Source organism: Arachis hypogaea, chromosome 9 (genome assembly GCF_003086295.3).
Source record: "Arachis hypogaea cultivar Tifrunner chromosome 9, arahy.Tifrunner.gnm2.J5K5, whole genome shotgun sequence".
NCBI classification, from domain to species: Eukaryota; Viridiplantae; Streptophyta; class Magnoliopsida; order Fabales; family Fabaceae; genus Arachis; species Arachis hypogaea.
Window position 1 is genome coordinate 43,843,118 of NC_092044.1, and position 16,825 is coordinate 43,859,942.

At 35.8% G+C, this 16,825-nt stretch overlaps 1 long non-coding RNA gene across 1 annotated transcript; it reads left to right on the top strand.

Annotated features, from left to right (window-relative positions):
- The first annotated feature begins 1,239 nt into the window (after nt 1-1,239).
- LOC140175319 (uncharacterized) lies at nt 1,240-7,942 on the top strand. The gene is made up of 2 exons (XR_011865705.1): nt 1,240-2,178; nt 6,519-7,942. It is a non-coding gene; the product is annotated as an uncharacterized lncRNA (long non-coding RNA).
- The last annotated feature ends 8,883 nt before the right edge of the window (nt 7,943-16,825 follow it).

Consider the following 16,825-nt stretch of genomic DNA (forward strand, 5'->3'; position numbering starts at 1 on the left):
CGTGGGCGTGGATTGGAAATCGGCATAAAAATCTAATGCCCAGAAAGTTGGGCTGGAATCGTGCGGCTGGTGTGCGTTTAGCACAAAACAGCCCACGCGTTCCCGTCCTTGACGCGAACGCATCACATGCACTACCATCATCCTACGTGAAAGCATAAGCGATGCGTTCGCGTCGCGTGGATTCTATGGCCCCCTAAATAGAAACAGAGAGTTGTGCCAAAACGACAGTGGAACTGTGCATCTAGCACAAATTCTAGCGACGCGTTCGCATGCTTCACGCAACCGCGTCACCCATCTTTCACCCAATCTACGCGATCGTGTCAATCCACGTGATCGCATCACACCCCTTTTCCCCTAATCACGCGATCGCGTGCTCCACGCGTTCGCGTGGATTTTCAATCACTAACCCCAAATCACGCGAACCCTAACCTATCGCGTCCCAAACCCCAGCCACCCCCTCTCCTTCCTCCTCTGCAACTCTCTCCCCCCAGCCGCCCAGACCACCGCGCCACCACCACAACACCTCCTCTCTCTCCCTTCTCTTCTTCTTCTCCTCCCTTCCCTCTCAACCACTTCCTTCACTGTAACAACCCTAGTTTTTGAAAATCAAATAATTAGTTATTTTTGATTTATTTTAAGAAAATTATTTTGCTAAAGGTGATTAAATAGAGTTTCATGATAATTGAAGTTTAAATTAATTAAAATTTTTATATAAATTTTATTAGATATTTGGTATAATTGAAGTTATAATTTTGGTAATTGAAAAATAAGAAAGAATTGTATAATTTAATTTAAATAAATTCTATTTTAAATGAATTATGTTATTAATTTGAACTCCTATAAATTATTTTATTAGAAATGATTAGATTGATATTTATAAATACTTTAAGTTTAAGTCAATTAATATTTATGTACAATTTTTAATATAATTAATTATTTTATAAATTGAAATTGAAGTTTTAGAGATAGAAAAATAATAGAGATTTATATGATTTAATCTAGAAAATTGATATTTGAATTTAAATTGTACTTTACAAAATATAATTAACTTGTTCATTTTATAATGTAAATTAGAAATAATTGATTTAACTTAGCAATATGTTGATAAATAATGTTCCTAAATATTTTTAAGAGAATATATTTGATTTTAAAATTACTCTACCCTCCAATTTTATCAAAATATCTATTCATATCTATCCATAATCCTTTATAAAATCCCTAATTTCTAACCCTAATTTCCCAAACTGGAAACCCTAACCCTAAATTCCCAATCAGAGACCCTAACCCCCTCCTCTACACCACACAGCCACAGCCTCACCCTCCCTCAACGCAACAAACACACACAGGCGCAGAGAGGAGATCGGAGGAAGCGATAGCACCGGCAGAAGGGAAGAAGAGCATCGCCGGCCTGGTACCACCAGCGCCGTCCCGTCTATAGAACTCGAGCCCGTGTCACCGTCGTTCATTCACGTTCTGCCGCCGCCACATCAAGGGTCTGTCGTCGCTGCTGACGTCGCCAAAAGGAGGAGCTGCTGCCGCCACCATCAAGCCACGCGTTGCTGCCATTTTTGCGCCACCGCCGTCGCCCTCATTGCCACTCTGTGGAGGCCGCAGAGAGGAATGTGAACCAGGAGCCTCCGTGTCGCGCCGCCGATCTGTCGCCGTGCTGCTGCGTCGCCGTTGATGAAGCTTCTGCCACCGCCGTGTATCCCAAACAGAGGAAGAAGAAGAAGTCTTCTGTCATCAATGCCACGTCTCTTCACTGTTGCTGCTGTCAATGGAAGTCATCGCCATCGTCGAGCTGCTACATCGCCGGACATCATTGCTAGAGGACTGAATGGAGAGGCACGCCAGTTCTGCTTCTACTTCTGGGTTTTTGGAATCTGGGAAAATGCCACTATCGCTACTGTTTGTTGAGTTTAAGATCGCTGCTACTGTTCTTGCTTTGTTCTGCCACCATTAAGTTTGGAGGAGAATGCTGCCACTGTCACCATTGAAGCTTGCCAGGGAAGGAGCTATTGACAGAAGAAACTGCTGCTGCTTGGCTGAAGCTGAGACCTTTCACCATCACTAGAGCTACCCAGAATCATCATGGTAGCTACTAAAAGAGCAGAACGGATGTTAGAACTGCCAATGGAGCTGCTGGGTTTAGTGATTTCCGTGAGTTTCGACTTTGAGGTAGGGGATTTAACGTTTTTAATTTAGAATGCCTAGAAAGTTATTGGATAAGTGCGAATGGTTAACAATGGTTAAGAATTTCTTAATTAACATGAATGACTTGAAATGCTTTTGAAATTAGTTAGTCGTTGTGAATATTCTGAGCTGTGATTGAACTTAGATGCTGTTGAGAATAATTATTAATTTAGTGTAATTTATTAAACTGAAATATGCCAAGTTAATTTTTGAACAGCTGTTAAATGGATAATTGATGAATTTAGTTTGGATTGCTGCTGTGAATGTAATTGGTTTTGTTGTTATGAGAGACTAATTGATAGAAATAAGCTTGGTTTTAGATTGTGAAATTTGGATTATTGAATTCAGGTTATGGATGTGAATGTCTTTGGGCTTTATTGTGAGTGTTTGAAGTTGTAATTGATATTGTTTTCTCTGATTTTGATGGAATTGTTGAAAAGTTCTGGTTCTATGTGATTATACTGAATTAGTTGAGTTGTGTGGCTGTATTCTGGATATTGAGAGTAAGTGCTTCTTGTTATTTTTGGTTATCTGATGTATCGGAATGTCTGTGAAATTAACTTGTGACTGATTGGAATTGGTTTTGATGATTGTTAAAGTTGAGTCGTGATTAATTAGAATTAAGATTGAGAACTGTTAAAAGATTGAAGTTTGATTACCAAATCATTCTCTTCAAGTCTGACTTTTAAAACAAAATAGTAACTTTGCTAAAGAGTAAATGGCATTAATTAAAATTATGAAAGGCTGATTTTTGGGATTACTAGTTGATTGTGTTTAATTATGAAAGGATTTTATGATAAGTGAAAAGTAAGTATGAAATGGTGAGATTGGATTGATGGATTAGCAGAAATTGTGGAGTATGATTGATTTGCTAATTATTATGAAATACGAATATCTGATTGATTGAGAATTGTCTGTTTGAAAATTATTGAAAAAAAGGGCTGTGATTTGTTGAGAAAGAGGGAACCCGTAAGGGTGGCTAAGCCCGAGTTTTATGGGAGGTGCTGCCGGAATTTTGTAAAATCTGAGGTTTTACTTGAAAAAGTTATTTTAGAAGGTTTGAATTTGGAAAGTTATGTTATTTAAGTTTTATCTATTGATTAAAGTATTATGTATGGGCTGAATTTATTATGAAAACAATTTTATTTAGGTAAGAAAAGAATTATACCATTTTGAATTTGAATTACCAAGGTTTATGTTCAAGTTTTAATTATTTATAAAAGAAGTTATGTTTTGAGATTTATTCAATATGAAGAGAGTTATGCTTGGGGTTTGAAATAAAGGATTACTTTTTAGAAGTTTAATGAATATATATATATATATATATATATATATATATTATTTGAATTTGAATGGTAAAGAGAGACGGTTTTTGAATCTTTGGGAAGTTAGTAAACTTGAAAAAGAGTTTTATATGGTTACTTTTAGTAAGAGGGTGATGTTTTGAAAAGTATTTAGCGAATTTAAAATAAATGATTTTCTTGAGTCTTTTGAAAGAAAATTAAACTAGAAAGTGGTTTTAAAATTGGTTTGAGTTAAGAGGTTGCAAAAGTGGAGGTCGTAAGGTTTGTACAACATGATTGAATAAAGAAAGAGGGAGATATTGTGTAAGAATATGTAACTAGAAATGAATAATGAGAATGATAACTTATTATGATAATTACACTGATTCTTTTGAGGAAAGATATTCAGTTTATGAAATTATTGGCAAGGGCGTGGGTTTTGTCCCGCTTGTGTATTTATGATTTTAAAAGAGAATAAAAGTAGAGGACATGTTGAAAGGTCATTTGTTGCTTGAAGCAACCCAAGAGATATTCATTTGTTGCGTTATGGCAACTCCTGAGAATGATTATGTGATGATCTGCTGCGTGAAGGCAGTCAGATAGATGGTGGTACGACCACTGAGAGTGCTTTCCTGGGATACTTAGCTATAATGTTATTCTGTAAGTCAGAGGACTCTTACAGAGGTATCGAGAAAACACAACTGGCATATACTCTTGTAAGTCAAAGGACTCTTACAGTGAGTGTGTGTGTGCTCCTGTAAGTCAAAGGACTCTTACAGTGAGTGTGTTGGGCAGATATAAGTTAACTAGCTCCACCATGCAAGTCAAAGGACTCTTGTAGTGGGTTGCTAGTGCCGCCCTGCAAGTCAAAGGACTCTTGCAGTGGTTTGCCTCACAAGTCAAAGGACTCTTGCGAGGGGCATTGCCAACAGGGAAGCCTTACCTGGTCAAAGGACTCCGAGTAACGTCGGGAGCGGGTATGTAACCGACAAATGAGCTCATTACCTGCACTAGGGCTAGACATGCATCGTCCTTGTGTGTGCATTTGCATTTGATTGGGTTTGCTCGTTGTACTTCTCTGTGATTGTGCTGTCTGCCTTGCTGTAACTTGTTTGTGTGTTGAATTGAATCTCTTGTTAGTGCTATTAGTTGGTGAATGTATGATGATGATTAAGAATTGACGTTGTGACTGAAAATTAACTATGTGGTTGAAAAATGTTCAAAGTGACCAGTTTTATATTTTGGAATTTGTTTTGAGCTTAGATTTTCTTGGAAAGAAGTAAATAGTTAGTTAAAGTAAAACCAAGAATAGTATTTTCAAAAAGGTTTGATAAAAATATAGTTTCCTTGAGTATGTTAATTATTTGTATGTTAATCATTACTTTTACGGCATTCCCATTCTCTACTGAGAACGTGTGGTTTGTTCTCACCCCAAAATCCTCCACCTTTTCAGTGACGCAGGTTTGAAGACACAGTTTGAAGCTGCGGGAGATTATAGAATTTACTTATGAGTAAAGTTACTTTCATAGAAGTTCCCTCGCTCTTATTGCTTAACATTTTTATTTTATACAGAGGGATAGGATTTGTATGTGAGTTTTATTTGAAATCTTTTGTATGATAGATATTATTATTAATAATTATGTGATTATTGTGATTATTATTACTTGGTGCTGCTTGCTATATGATTTGATAAATAAAAACAAAATTTTCTGGTATTTTTACTAAAACTGGATCGCAATATCGAACTAGAGGCTCAATAGTGCAGGTTGGTAACGCCTTACTTTCGGTACGATCATGACGTTCTGGAAGTTGGGTCGTTACATCCACCACTGCCCCTACCCGCGACCACCAACCACCGCGCCGCCACCTCCGCTGCCGAGCACCCCTTTCAGCGCCGCCACCCACAGCAGCCCCAAACACTTGCCCCCTTTCCCCCTCTCCCTCCCTTCCGTTACCCTAGCCCCCCTGCTCCACCGCCGCGCCGCCGTGCTCCCTCTTAGTGCCGCCGCATCACCACCACCTTCCCCCTGCCCTATCCCTTGTTCATACACACACCAGGTTCTGCCGTACACTGATTTCTTTATCATTCCTAGTTATTTGCATATTTATCCGAATTTGTTAAATTTAGGATAGTTAGAGATGCATGTTCGTAGTGGATTCTAGGTGGTTAGGTAGCTAGGATGTGGTTAGTGGATTTAGGCCTGATAATTGCGTCGTTCTTGTTACCTGTTTATCTATTCCGCAATTTTAATCTGGCTGTAATGCTCATCCTGTTCATATGTTGTACTTTGATGTTTGATGCTATTGTTACACTATTCATTACTGTTCATGCTATTCGTGACTCCCTGCAGCACTTTTTATTCTCATATGAACTGTTTTTCTTGCTGTTTATTTCCCGGAAACATTCAATTTTAGCCTGAATGCTGCCCAATTTTCTGCAAATTATTTTCTTGTATTGAGTTTGGACGCTTGCTATTTTGCCTTACTTGGCTACCACCACACAAATTCATGATTGCACGGGCCAGCATTCTTATTTCTTTTGATTCCCCGGTCAATAAATTGCATTATTGATTTTATTCTCATTTGCATCTATTTGAATTATCATCAATTAAACTGAAATCTTTGCTTGAATATGAGTCACTTGTTCTTTAAATTTGTAAAATTTATTGTTAACTAGGAAACCATTGTCATACCACTTATTCTAACTTTCTTTTCACTAACTCACTGCTTTCACTTTCTAACCTCCTTTTTACCTACTAACATCTTAACTTGCTAACTTCTCCTTTTACCTGACTATTTTAACTTTTTAACTCGGGCATGATCATTGTTTTTCCTAATTAACTTGAATTCTACTCATTATATATTTTGGATTGTCCTTTTTATATTCAGACCTTTTCATTCAAACACAATCCAAAATGCACATATGTGTGACTCAATTCATGCTTCTGTTGCTCTGTTGCCATTCTGTGCTTATATTACTATTTGCCTACCTATTTTCTTGCTTTACTTCTTCCATTATATCCTGGAACTTCTACGTTTCAGGATGTCTGACCCTAAAGGCAAAGGAAAGGCTAAGGCCACTACAGGCAAAAGGAAACGAGGCGAATCCTCTATGACCATCCTTGATATTTTACATGATGATTCCTGGCGGGAGAAGAACTTTACCCCGTAGAAAAAGGCTGATCAATTGATCCCTACAACAGACCCCATCAAGTTTGGTAACAAATACTGTGAGCTCAAGTATCCTGTCTTGGCCACTTCCAGGAACCTCTACCTGGAACGAACTCTCAAAATTCCGGCAGAACTTCAGCAGTGCACTTCTGAATAGATTAAACAAAGAGGCTGGTTCTTCCTGGAAATGAACTTAACAGAGGTAAATGCTTCCTGGGTCAGAGAATTCTATTGTAACTACTTCAAAACTTCCCTAGATGCAGTGCACCTCAGAGGGAAGCAGATTCTGATTACTGAGGAAGCCATTGAAGACATCCTCCAGCTCCCACCTAAGACAGATCAGCTTGACGGTTACCAAAGGGCTGAAGAGGATATGAGATTTATGAGATTTGACAGGGACGCAGTCAAGCAGAAAGTCACCCTTAATCCTACTGCCCCATGGGCCATAGGAAAGAATCCACTGGCACCCAAGGCGCTGTTATGAGAGGTCTGAGCGTCGCCACAAACGACGCTATGAGCACCTCAAGCTGATGATCTGATCCGGTGGCGACATCCCCTCCAAGCCTGACACACCATCTGAGGCATCTAAGGAGGAGGCGAGCGATCAAGAGCAGGAGGCACCTACCCGGGTTGAGCAGAGAGGACCTGAGCAGGCTGCACCACACCATAAGGAGCACCACCAGATGTAGGCCGCAGCTTCAGAGATTCCTCTACAGACTGAGCCACCCCATCAGCAGACAGACCCCCTTCCACTCCCAGAAACACCAACAGCTCCTCCTTCCGGAGATGACACTTCTTCACACCCAGTTTAAGTAAGCATTGAGGACGATGCTATTCTTTAAGTGTGGGGAGGTCGCCATCTCTGGCATATATTTTTTGGTGAACCACTACAGACTCTTATCTTATTTTATTCATTTTCTGTATTTTATTTGCACATTTTTCTCTTTTTTTTTTGATTTTACTGTATTTTTGCATTTTGCACTTTGGGCTGTATAATATCTTAGATATTTTAGCTTAATTTGCACTTTTAGTTTACTAGTTATATATTAAGTGGATTAATTAGTATAGTTTACCCCTTTTAGTATATGATAGTTTGGTTTAATTGAAAATAAAAAGGAGTAAACTAGAGACTTTAGCATAACAGAAGAAAACAATCCACACACCTTGTACATATAGCATTACATGTTAGTTAGTTAACAATATTTCTTCAAGGAGGAACACTAAGATTTTAAGGGGCACCTTAAGATTTACATTGAGTTGAATGGAAACTCTTAATTTCTACTTGCATGACATAGATAACTGATATATGATTTATGAGCTTGAGAACACACAGCCTGTGAGTTTTGAGCTTAATTGTGTGGTTATATCAAACCATAAATTTCATTCATGTGTGTTTCGTACTTCTTTTCTATGCTTGCAATCTTTATTTTGTTTTAATCTATATGTCCAATTATAGAATATAGATGCATACCAAGAGATGATTGAGGCCATTATTTGTATTTGTGCCTACTTATCCAAAATAGACCTACCTTTTATGCCATCCTTGTTAGCCCCCTTGAGCTTTTTAATCCTCTTCTATTTTATAACCACATTACTAGCCTTAAGCAGAAAAACAAAATAAAAATCTCAAGTTGAATCCTTGGTTAGCTTAAGATAGATATTGTGTAAAATTTAAGAATGGAAAATTTTATGGGAACATGGGATGACAGAAATAAAGTAGGGATTTGTATTAAAGAAGATGTTTCAAAAATTTGGGAAGCATGCTCATGTGAAATCAAAACAATTAAATTACCATGTGCATCAAAAAAAATATTTAGTATTTAAATAAGTGGACACAAAAATTACCCCGAATGCAATTACAAAGAATCAATGCACATGTGACAAAAGTAAAAAATAAAATGCATGAGCATGTAACACAAAAGTGGAAAGGTTTGGGTAGCTAGGTGAAAAATTATGAAATTATATAAAATATGTATATGTTAGGTGAGATCTTAGACTAGTCAAGGATTCACTTTGTTAGCTCACTTAGCCTTATATATACATCCTTACCCTTACCTCAGCCCCATTACAGCCTAGGAAAAGACCTCATGATTTTTGTATGTCTATATTCAATAATTGTTGATTGATTAGAGGAAAAACAAAGTCTTAGAAAGCATGACTAGAAAAGAAGAGTGATTAACCCCAAACACTGAGTGACTAGAGAGTAAACACAATCCAATGAGGGTTCAATAGCTCATTCTCGTATGTCCATGTTTAATTATTAATTGTCTTGCAAGTTGTAAACTATCTTAACTCAACTATGTTGTAACTGTGCTTTAATATGATTTGGCCCTAATTTTACATTTATGATTCCTTGAAGATATGAATTAATTTAACTACATGTAAGCTTTATATATGGGTGAATAATAACTAGAAGTACATGACTCATTTAGGTACTTACATTTAGAATAGATTGCATTACATAAGATTCCACCATTTTACCTTTACTCTTTTCTCTTGGATTTAGCATGAGGACATGCTATTGTTTAAGTGTGTGGAGGTTGATAAATCACTATTTTATGATATATCTTGTGCTTTAATTGAATGATTTTATCAACTCTTCACTTAATTATTCATATGAATTTGCATGGTTTTACAATTCCTTCCTTATGATATGATATATGAGAAAACATGTTTCCTAGGATTTAAAAATATTAAATTTAATTATCCTTTATCACCATTCGATGCCGTGATTTGTGTGTTGAGTACTTTCAAGTTTTATAGGGCAAGAATGACTTAAAGGATGGAAAGGAAACATACAAAAATGGAAGGAAAGCACAAAATGGAGTTTTTGAAGAAACTGGCAGCGACGCGAACGCATGGACGACGCGGACGCGTGCTTAAGCGCAAAGAGCATCAACGCGAGCTCATGGATGACGCAAACGCGTGACTCGCGAAACACAACTGACGTGGACGCGTGACTGACGCGACCGCGTGAAAGAGCAACACTCCAGATGACGTGACCGCATGACCCACACGGATGCGTGACGTGCGCACTCTACAGAATTTGCAGAAGTCGGCCCCAGCAACTTTTGGACACTTTTTGGTCCAGATCCAAGCCCAAAGAACACATATTAAAGGCTATAAATTGGGAGAATCCATCCATTCATATAAAGGGAGAATACAACACATATTGAGAGATAATTTTTAAGATTTAGATGTAGTTTTTAGAGAGAGAGGTTCTCTCCTCTCTCTTAGGATTAGGATTTATCTTAGGCTTCAGGATTTCTTTTAGTCATTAGGATTGTTTCTTCATACCAGGTTCAATATTTTATGTTTCTCTTCTATTTTTTATTTACTCTGATGCTTTTATGTGTATTTGATTGATGTTGTCCAATTGGCTTATGAACCATTCATGTAAGGATTTTCTTAGTTAATATAATTTGAGGTATTTTAGAATCATCATTGTTCTACTTTATTTATGATTTATTTTCCCTTTTGGCTTTGGTTAATTAATTGGTAATACTTGAGTTATCAAACTCAGCAGTGGTTGAATTTGGCAATTGCTAATTAATTTGGATCGCTCTAAAAGTTGATTGAAACTCGAGGATCAATTTAATTAGTCTACTTGACTTTCCTTTATTTAATAAGGGATAACTAAGTGGGATTAAGACCCAATTCTCATCACATTTAATAATGATAACTAGGATAGGAATTCCATTTTTCATACATTTCCAAGAGGTTTATAGTTATTGAATTATTAATTCCTGCAATCTATTTATTCTCTTATTCAAACTCTTTTCAAAACCCAAAATTAATGTTTTCCATAACCAATAATAAAACACACCTCCCTGCAATTCCTAGAGAAGACGACCCGATGTTTGAATACTTCGGTTTATAAATTTTATTAGGTTTGTTACTTGTGACAACCAAACGTTTGTAAGAAAGGAATTCTTGTCGGTCTAGAAGTTATACTTACAACGGGAATTTATTTGTAAAAATTCTAGACCGTGCAAGAGTTTCGTTCTTCAATAGGTTAGCAGAATCACTTATTAAATGCCTCCAATTGATTGCTAGACCCTTACTTATGAGAACAAATCTCCCAACTTCGGTTTGGGGGCATGCTATTTTACATGCCGCAGCACTTATTCGTTTGAGGCCAATGAGTTACCATTAGTTCTCTCCTATGCAATTAGCTTTTGGCCAGTAGCTAAATGTTTCCCATTTAAGAATATTTGGGTGTGCGATATATGTTCCCATTGCACCACCTAAATGGGATCCCAAAGGAAATTGGGGATATATGTTGGATATGATTCTCCCTATATAGTGAAGTATCTTGAGATACAAACTGAAGATGTATTTAAAGCCCAGTTTGCGGATTGTCATTTTGATGAATCAAAATTTCCAACATTAGGGGAAGAGAATAAGCTTCTTGAAAAGGAACTTAATTAGAATGCATCATCGTTGATGCATTTAGATCCTCGATCAAGGCAATGTGAATTAGAAGTTCAAACGATTATACATTTGCAAAGAATAGCAAATGAATTGCCTGATGTATTTTTTGATACAAAGAGGATAACCAAATCTTATATACCAGCAAAAATACCCCAATTCGAATTGATGTCCCAGTTGGACAAATTGCCACCGAAGCAAATACACGCTATAAGTGTGGCAGGCCTGTCGGTTCTAAAGACAAAAATCCTCGAAAGACAAAAGAGGTAAATAATATTCCTGTTGAAAAAGACATAGTAAAGACAACTGCAGTTGTCCAAAATTCTGATATAATTTTAACGCCAGAAGATGTTCAGGTACCTGAAAATTGTGAAAATGACGAGATCTCGATAAATTATGTCTTTACAGGAGTGAAATAGGACCGAAATAAGACAATTGTCCATGAAATATTTGCATATAACGTGGCATTAAATATCATGCATGAAAGTAAGGATCTTGAGTCAAGATCAGTCGAAGAATGTCAACAAAGGAATGATTGGCCAAAATGGAAAGAAGCCATGAAGGCTGAAATAGACTCACTTACAAAACGTGAAGTCTTCGGACCTGTAGTCCGTACACCAGAAGATGTAAAACCTATTGGATACATATGGGTATTTGTGAGAAAACGAAATGAGAGAAATGAAGTTGTGCGCTACAAAGCCTGACTTTTGGCACAAGGTTTTTCACAAAGGCCCAGTATAGATTATAAAGAAATGTATTCCCTTGTAGTGGATGCGATAACATTGCGTTACTTGGTCAGTTTATCTGCATATCATAAACTGCATATGCATTTAATGGATGTGGTAACATCCTATTTATACGGCTCATTAGATCGTGATATCTACATGAAAATCCTTGAAGGACTAAGGATATCTAAACCATCCAGTGAATATTTGCAAGGGTTATACTTAATTAAATTGCAAAGATCTTTATACGGTCTAAAGCAATCTGGACGAATGTGGTATAACCGTCTTACTGAGTATCTTGCCAAAAATGGATTCAAGAATGATGATATCTGTCCATGTGTTTTCATAAAGAAAACTGCATCTGGATTTATTATAATTGTTGTGTACGTTGATGATTTAAATATCATTGGGACTCTTGAAGAGATTTCAACAATTATAAAAACTCTAAAAGAAGAGTTTGAGATGAAAGATCTTAGAAAGACTAAATTTTGTCTCGGCCTACAGATCGAGCATATAAAAAATGGGATCTTCATTCATCAAACAACATACACATAAAAGATCTTGAAGAGATTTTATATGGATAAGTCACATCCATTAAGTACCCCAATGATCGTAAGATCTTTGGATGTGAAAAAGGATCAATTCCGTCCTAAAGAAGAGAATGAAGATATTCTTGGTCCTGAAGTACCATATCTTAGTGCCATTGGAGCGCTAATGTATCTTGCTAATAATACGCGACCTAACATATCATTTGCGGTGAATTTACTAGCAAGGTATAATTCCTCTCCAAACAGAAGACATTGGAGTGGAATTAAGCAAATCTTTTGATATCTTCATGGAACGGTTGATATGGGATGTTTTTATCCCTATGGATCCAAGTCACAACTAGTTGGCTATGCAGATGCTGGCTACTTGTCTGATCCACATAAAGGGAGATCTCAAACAGGATACCTATTCACATATGGTGGTACAGCTATATCATGGAAGTCCACGAAATAGACGATTGTGGCAACATCCTCTAATCATGCCGAAATACTCGCCATACATGAAGCTAGTCGTGAGTGTTTTTGGCTTAGGAATTTGATCTAATATATTCTGTCATCATGTGGACTGATTGACCATAAGATAGCTCCAACTGTCCTGTTTGAAGATAATACAACATGTATTGCTCAACTTAAAGGCGGATATATCAAGGGTGATAGAACAAAACATATTTCTCCCAAATTCTTCTTCACTCATGATCTTCAAAATCAAGGGACAATTGATATCCAACAGATCCGCTCAAGTGATAATCTGGCAGTTTATTTACAAAGTCACTCCCAAAATCCTCCTTTGAAATATCGGTACATGAGATTGGGATGCGCCGATTTTGAGACATTAAATGATGTCGGCAAGAGGGGGAGACTGTACTCTTTTTTCCTTGGTTAGGTTTTTTTCCCATTTAGGTTTTTCTTGACAAGAATTTTAATGAGGCAGTCCCAATCGCAAAGGATATTGTACTCTTTTTCTTTCACTAAAATTTTTCCCAATGGGTTTTCTTTAGTAAGGTTTTAACGAGGCAATAATCCTAAATGGTCATCCAAGGGGGAGTGTTGCGATAAGAATGAAATGGATGACCATAAGCGGCTCATCTTTTCTATACTGAAGGGCTATGTTACCAAAGTTGTTACATTTAATGAAAGTGGAAAATAGTAGCCTCCTTGCATGTATAAATAGAGGTTAAACCTCAGTACATAATATACACACAAGCAATAAAATCACTTTTTCTCTCTCTTTATACATAGCAATGATACTCTTCCTTTTCTATTCATTGTTAATATTTCTTTTCCTCTCTTTTACATTGCTACATATATTTTAATATATGAATTATCTCTATTATATTGAGTAATTATATTGGTGAATATAATATTAACACTAAAGTTATATATTTATGTTTCTTTATTTTATATCTATTTCTCTTCCTTATTTATTTATTTTACAACAGCGTGATATTTGTTGCATACCACTTTTATTATAAGCCAAAAACATGATTAAAGTAAAAAACAAAATACATAAAGACAAAAAAATTTGCTAGACAGTAGTAACTAGTAAGAATGGAAGCATCATGAAGTAAGTACTTATATAGTAAGTATTTCTAGTAAGCGTGAAAACAAGCATCAAATGAATACTAAAATAGCTATACATTTTAACTTAAAAATGTATTGAAATTTATTTAATTAGGTAAAATTAGGAACAATTAAACTAAGTCTAAACTAACGGTTTGATTAATTCTCTAACCACATAGAAAATTAAGTCAGAAACTACTGGTACTACTCGAATAAATATCCTCTTTCTAAACTGCAATAACCATCCACACAGATACTAAAATGAACATCCTTCTTATAAATCATTAATTTTTAAAAGGTTTAAATAATATAAATCATGAATAAGCATTTTCCTTTTCTCTTTTCTTTGATAACTGAAAGTATCTATGTTTTCTCACAAATATCACCAATACACAAAACACAATTAACATAAGAAAATAAAATGGAACAAATTCCAAATTTAGATTGAAATACCAGAAACTGTAACGGTGTTTTTTGCTATAGATAACATTACGAACTCTTATTACTTAGAATAAACATTGTTAGTAAAAACAGAATGATAAACATTGTTAGAATTTATAATTTCATGCATATATTACCCACATACAGATTCCTCAAAATTTTCACCTATCCAGTAACCATGTATAGTACAGAACAATAAAATTAAACTGAACTCGAATCAATGATACAGCAACGTCTATCATGTATCAATTAATAATATTCAATTCATCAACTCTAGCACCACTGCTTTCAAATCCGTAAACAAAATTATTTATGGCAAATAGAAGCAAAAGTAGGAAGTAAATGACGATCCATTCTGTGTCAAATCTTATTTATGCTTTTTGTATAAAACTAACTATTTGTTGCATAAATTTTACTCAAAAGATTTACCGATGTAGCAGGGGTGGATGTTCGCTCTGATTGGAGGAGTGTTGGGTGGCGGCAACAAATTGTGAGTGAGGGTCATCTAAGTAATACCTCAGTTGAGTGAGAGTCGATCCTATGAGGATTGTCGGGCTGAGCAACAACGGTTATCTAATTGGCTTAGTAAGAAAAACAGAAAAAGGTTGTTGATGGTTGAAAGTGCAGAAAACAGTAAATAAGAGAGTAAAGAAAGCAATTAAAAGGTTTGGTATAAAATCAGTAAGAGAAAACAGTTAAGGTTTCAGAGATGTTTACTTTGCCGGATTAAAGATTCTTACTAAATATTTTAACAATGTATGATTTATTCCATGGCAAACTGTAAATGACTAAACCCTTCTCTCTTAGTGATTTAGCCTCCTCTAACCTTCATTAACTGCCACTCTCGTAGTCACTTAATTCCGATTATAGAGTAAAGTTCAAAACTAGTTTATGGCAACAAAAATCCTAATTACCCAAAGCTAACAGGATTATTATATGTTACATATCCCAATTAGTTCATGTAACTAGGAATTTAGGAGGAATTTGTTTTCAAGCTGTTGTTCAAGCAACATAACTCTATCGAGAATCACAAGAACTCAGGTAGAATAAGGGTCATACTACCGTTCCACCATGATTCATAAGATTAAGAACGAAAACAATTCTTGAAATTGAATCAATGCATTAATTAAAATAGAAAAATAATTTAATCCATAGAAGATAAATAGAGCTTCTAACCTTAACCGAGGAAGTTTAGTGGCTTATGACTTACAGAGAAAACTAGGGTTCTGAAAAGTGAAGCGTGCAGAAGAGAGAAGAGATTCAAGATCTCCCTAAAGGGTGAATCTTTTCCCTTTTATATCTAACCTAATTTTGATTCCGAAAATAAATTAAAATAACAAATCCTAAAACTAAAAGATATTATTTTTAAATAAAAATTATGAAAAAAATAAAATATAACTAATAAATGCTAAATCTACTTGAGATGCCCAAAGAGAGTGAATTCGGTCAGCGTGCCTGGTGCTAAACGCCAGATGGGCGTTTAGCGCCCTAGAGGGGGCAGCAACATTGCATGGATTATGGCTCTACTGGTGCTAAACGCCAGCTGGGTGTTTAGCGCCCAGGGGAAGTGCTGCCAGCTTCTCCTTTTCATTTCAAAACTCTCTCAAAATGTTCCAAATTTCACTTGAAATCATAAAAATACTAAAATAACTCAAAGTTGCATCCAAAGAAGATTTTTTCACTAAAATACTATAAATTAAATAAAATCTAATAAAAAAAACAACTAGAAAATGAAGGAAAAAAGGTACAAGATGCTCATGCATCAATACTCTTTATAATTTGGTGCATATCCAAGGAGAACAGATAATTGAAATTTATAATCTAACCTATAATCAAACAAGGAAAACAGGCACAGCTGAAAATCTTTAAAAATGAATAATTAGGGAAATAATTATGTAACAATTCATAAGAAATGTATCATCCTAGTGAAGAAGAATGTTCGATCATGCTAATATAGTTAAACTAACTTCAATTATCTATTTATGTTTTTTTTAACACTCCCATTTTGCTGATGGGTATAAGGGTAAGAAAACCTATAAAAAATACCATTAGTAGATAGAAAAGAGGAGAAAGTAGTAGATGGACACTACTATTTGCTGTAAAACCCAGATAAACGGAAAATAATTTTTAGCATAAAAATATAAATAATTGCATATAGCTGTACCGGCTTAATTCCATCTAGAACTGCATGTGACGAGATCAAAATTATAAAGATGACAAGAAAATATTTAGATAAAAGCTCGAGTACTTATTTTAAAAGTTTTGACCTAAAATTGGACCAAAGGGTTAAGAAATTGAATTGGGCTACACTTGGGTCCAAGGCCCATGACTTATATGCCCTAAACTCAAACCCAATTTAGCCATTTCTCTCCCCTCCCCCCTTTTAGTGAGAGAGCCACAGTTAAGAAAAGGAAAGAAGAAAGAGCCCTAGCTTTTTTACTATTCACCTAATCACTAAAATCCACAAAACTTTCAA